This window comes from Palaemon carinicauda, chromosome 30 (assembly GCF_036898095.1).
Source record: "Palaemon carinicauda isolate YSFRI2023 chromosome 30, ASM3689809v2, whole genome shotgun sequence".
Taxonomy (NCBI): domain Eukaryota; kingdom Metazoa; phylum Arthropoda; class Malacostraca; order Decapoda; family Palaemonidae; genus Palaemon; species Palaemon carinicauda.
In genome coordinates this window covers 56,479,003-56,484,002 of record NC_090754.1, presented here as the reverse complement: position 1 = coordinate 56,484,002, position 5,000 = coordinate 56,479,003, and the positions used below count along the sequence as shown (strand labels likewise).

At 35.9% G+C, this 5,000-nt stretch overlaps 1 pseudogene; it reads left to right on the top strand.

Annotated features, from left to right (window-relative positions):
* The window catches only part of LOC137623790 (apolipoprotein D-like), a 10,525-nt pseudogene that overhangs the window by 2,178 nt on the left and 3,347 nt on the right, over window positions 1-5,000 (top strand).

Genomic DNA, 5,000 nt, shown 5'->3' with positions numbered 1-5,000 from the left:
GTAAGTAGGTGTTGTATTCGTTCTACAAGTTAGGGACAATTAGTGTATTTTATTGTATTTTAAATTACTTCTTAAGTTGAGGAATGTATTAGTATAATTTTCTTGTACTTAGAGTCCCTTGATTTGACGTTTTCTTCAGGTACCTTAAATATTTTTTTAAGTACCTTAAATATTTTTTTTGGGGGGGGTGGGTCATTGTATTTTAAATTACTGTTGTTGAGGAATGTGTTAATCTAATTTTCTTGTACATAGAGTGCCTTGATTTAACGTTTTTTTTTTTTTTTTTTTTTAAATACTTTCGCTATTTTTATCGTCTGAATGAATATGATTTTTTTTTTCGTTTCCTGTGACATCCTTCATGTTATTTTGCTAAATATAATAATATAATTCCCTGCGGACATAATTTTCTTAACGTTTTTTTTTAAATTACTTTATATATTTCTGGTTGTCTGAAAGAGGATATTAAATGTTTTTTTTTTTTGGTTCCATGTGACATTGCTCATGTTATTTTTTTTCCAAAAGTAGTGTCTTGAATTACGAAATTGATGTCCAAATATTTCAGAATTATTTAAAATCCTTATGATTCAAAGTTTCTGTTAGAATCTATTACCTAATATCCTAAATAACCCAGAATTAAAAGTGATGATTTAAGGATAAAACTACCGTAACCCAAAGATAGGTAAATAGTTTGTATACCGTTTGGTAGATGAATACTCTGGGACTATCACCTTGAAGTTTAACTAATCCCAAGACTCTGTGAAGCGAAGGATAATTGTATGGAAAAAAATTCCTTAGGGGATGCGTGAAGAGGTTGTGTAAAGACCCCACTTTGATAGATGAATACTCTGGGATTATCACCCTTGAAGTCTAACTGATCCGAAGAGGAACTGTGAAACGAAGGATAATTTTATAGAAAAAAACTTCCTTAGGGATGCGTGAAGAGGTTGTGTAAAGACTCCCTTTGATAGATGAATACTCTGGGGACTATCACCTAGGAGTCTAACTGATCCGAAGAGACTGTAAAACGAAGGGATAATTTTGTAGAAAAAAAAACTTCCTTAGGGATGCGTGAAGAGGTTGTGTAAAGACTCCCTTTGATAGATGAATACTCTGGGATTATCACCTTGAAGTCTAACTGATCCGAAGAGACTGTGAAGCGAAGGATAATTTTATAGAAAAAAAGCTTCCTTAGGGATGCGTGAAGAGGTTGTGTAAAGACTCCCTTTGATAGATGAATACTCTGGGGATTATCACCTTGAAGTCTAACTGATCCGAAGAGACTGTGAAGCGAAGGATAATTTTATAGAAAAAAAAGCTTCCTTAGGGATGCGTGAAGAGGTTATGCAGACCGGATGTTGAAATGGTTGGGATAATGACAATTCCTGTTATTTCACGCGGGTAGTCGAACTATTACCACGCTCTCCCTGATTTCCCTTTGTCTTATGCAATACATCTTTTTTAGAGATTCTTACGCAAGGAATTTTCAATAGGGTTCTTCATTCTCTAGCAATTTCTGAGCCCCTTATCTGGAGGTTGGGGGTTGCAAAGAGTGCACCTTATGCTGTGCACTCTAGGCTTTTATAAATGTACCAACTTTTTGACATTTCGTTTAGCTTTTAGTAACAATTTCTTTCAAGTTCCAATCAATACTAGGTTTAAAAGTTTTAAAAGGTTGCTCGTGAATTTCAGGGAGAAGGGGTACTGACAATGCCCCTCGAGACTAATCATATATTCAAAAGATTAACGTCTAAGCCACCTCCTCACTCAAGTTTGGACCAGGAAGGGCCAGGCAATGGCTGCTGATAACAAAGAAGGATTTTCCGTTTTAAAAGTTTTAAAGGTTGCTCATGAATTTCAGGGTAAAGGAACACTAACAATGCCCTGGAGACTGACCTTATATACATAAGATTAAACTTCTAAGCCCCCTCCTCACTCAAGCTTGGACCAGGGAGGGCCAGGCAATGGCTACTGATGACCCAGAAGGTAGATGCATAGGCTTACCCAAAGGAACATAGGATACTAAAAAAAGGCTTAGTTTCTTGCCCATGCAAAGCCGGTCCTCCAGATTATTCTAACTGATGTAAAAATCCTCGCTCCTGTGTCGCCAATATAAGCCTTTTTCGCTCTACAAAACTAGGCTATTAGGTGGTTGCCATATGAAAGAATATATTTAGATAACCGGCCATTTGTCCAACTGATAAATATCTTTTACAATGGATATCTATCAATATTAACATTATCTCTCTCTCTCTCTCTCTCTCTCTCTCTCACGGAAAGGTTCTTTCTCTCGCACGAAAAGGTTCCTCTCTCTCTCTCTCTCTCTCTCTCTCTCTCTCTCTCTCCCGAAAAGGTTCTCTCTCTCACGAAAAGGTTCTCTCTCTCTCTCTCTCTCTCTCTCCTCTCTCTCTCTCTCACGAAAAGGTTCTCTCTCTCACGAAAAGGTTCTCTCTCTCTCTCTCTCCTCTCTCTCTCTCTCTCTCACGAAAAGGTTCTCTCTCACGAAAAGGTTCTCTCTCTCTCTCCTCTCTCTCTCTCTCTCTCACGAAAAGGTTCTCTCTCACGAAAAAGGTTCTCTCTCTCTCTCCATCTCTCCTCTCCTCTCTCTCTCTCTCTCGAAAAGGTTCTCTCTCTCGAAAAGGTTCTCTCTCTCGAAAAGGTTCTCTCTCTCTCTCTCCTCCCTCCTCTCCCTCCTCTCTCTCTCTCTCTCTCTCTTTACCAATGAATGCACAACCAGGCGACGCATGTGTGATATAACTAAAGTTATCACGGTTGAGAAGACATTGGCCTTGATATCTTGAATGGTTCTTACACAGCAAAATAAAAGGTTACATAATTATACAGCAAAGTAATGACTTACGTCAATAGTGACAAACAGACCTTCAGTTTTAGTACTGTATATGAACAATTGGCTATGTTAAATCATCATCATCTCCCCCTACGCCTATTGACGCAAAGGGCCTCGGTTAGATTTCGCCAGTCGTCTCTATCTTGAGCTTTTAATTCAATACTACTCTATTCATCATCTCCTACTTCGAGCGTCATAGTTCTCAGCCATGTGGTCCTGGGACTTCCAACTCTTATAGTGCCTTGTGAAGCCCAGTTAAACTTTTGGTGAATGAATGAATGAATGATTTAAAGTTTTCAGGCATCCTGACATCTAAGGTCATTGACGCCGGAACTTTTGGTGAACTAATCTTTTTTTATGAGTTAAAAATTCGGTTTGAAATGTTGAATGCTTTCAAACGAACATAAAATGAATGTGAAGGTCATGTAGGGAGTAGGGTTCCCCTGCTGTAGTAGTGAACTAATCTCTATTTTTTATGAGTTAAGTATGTGGTTTGAAATGTTGAATGCTTTCGAACGAACATAAAATGGATGTGGAGGTCCTGTAGGTAGTAGGGTTCCCCTACTTTATAGGACCAGAAAAGCAGCCCTTGAAGTAATGTAAGTAAATGTTAATTCCTGGATCTTTACTTTTCCAGGGGCCAACTTAGTACCACATTTGGATTGGCCACACCTGGACCTAATCCTTCTGAAGGGAAACTGATAGTAGAGTTTCCTAGCTCTCCAGGTAAGATATTATCTATATCCATGTTCTCTTCTGTCTTTTTAAGTTAATTCTTAAATGATTTACGTTCAAAATATACTGCAGATAAACTTTCTCAAACATAATTTCATCTTAATTGTTCATTACTTCTCTTGTAGGTTATTTATTTCCCTATAATGCTCCAGAACTCACTATGCTATAATGTATAATGAAGATTTATTCATATGATGTATGATGCATCCTTAGGTGGATCCTTCGCACCTAGAGGAGTTCCTAACTATAATGTCGTGGCGACTGACTACAAGAATTACGCTGTCGTCTATTCCTGCGCTGCATTTAATGGGAATAAAATAGGTGAGTTAATCTATAAGCTTGTTTGTGTGAATGGTATTTGAATATCTTCTTCTGATTATTGTTTAAAGGTGGCACTTATTATGAAAATAGGCAGTAATTATAAATTCTTAACTAGAGAGAATGTTTTCCTTATAAGATTATAAGTAAAAAAATCAGTAAATTTTATATAAATTCTTTTGATTATTGTTTAAAGGGGGCACTTATTATGAAAATAGGTCAAAATAATATGATTTTTAACTTTGGAGAGTATTTCTCTTATGAGTATAAGTAAAAAATCAGCAAATTTAATATAAATTCTTTTAATTGCGGTTTGAAAGGTTTGAAAGGTGGCACCTATCATGAAAATAGGTAGAATTAATGTAATAGTTAAATTGGGAGAATGTTTTCCTTAGAGGAGTATAGTTAAAAGAAATAAATTTATATTTATAGAAGTTTGAGTCAAGAGACATTTATACGGTAGAATTGTTGTTGTTGTTGTTGTTGTTGTTGTTGTTGAATCTAATCTGAGCAGAATTAAGTAAATTTAAGGAGTATTTGTATCCCCCTTTAAAGGTTTACCTTAAATCATTTTGTCAAAATAGAAAAAAAAATTCTAATCATTATTTGATTCAACAAACTGTTTTTTTTTTTTTTTCAAAGAAATAGATCTTTAAATTATCTATTTGTTTTTTAGATTGTCTCTATATTAAAGTTTGGATTTATTAATGTTCTTGATTTAGAATTCAAAAATATCATCTCGAATCTCTGTCATATAAGACATTTTTCTTTAAATATTGGATAGGATTTTAATGGTAAAGTAATTGGTATATCTTCAAGGACTGAAGAGGCTCTCTTAAGACCTAATATGAACACGGGCTCAAAGACTTTTTGCATCACTTATGAGAATAATTCTATATCACTCTTGATGCCACTCTTAAGAAGTTTGAATATAGAACTCCTTTTATCTCGCCACTTATGGGGTCAATTTAATCAGTGCAATTCATATAGTTTAAAGGTCACTCATAAATAGCAGAGGCAAGGGACAGTGTCAATGCCCTAGCAGGACAATGGCCTTGCAGGACAATGCCCTAGCAGGACAATACCCTTGCAAGACAATGCC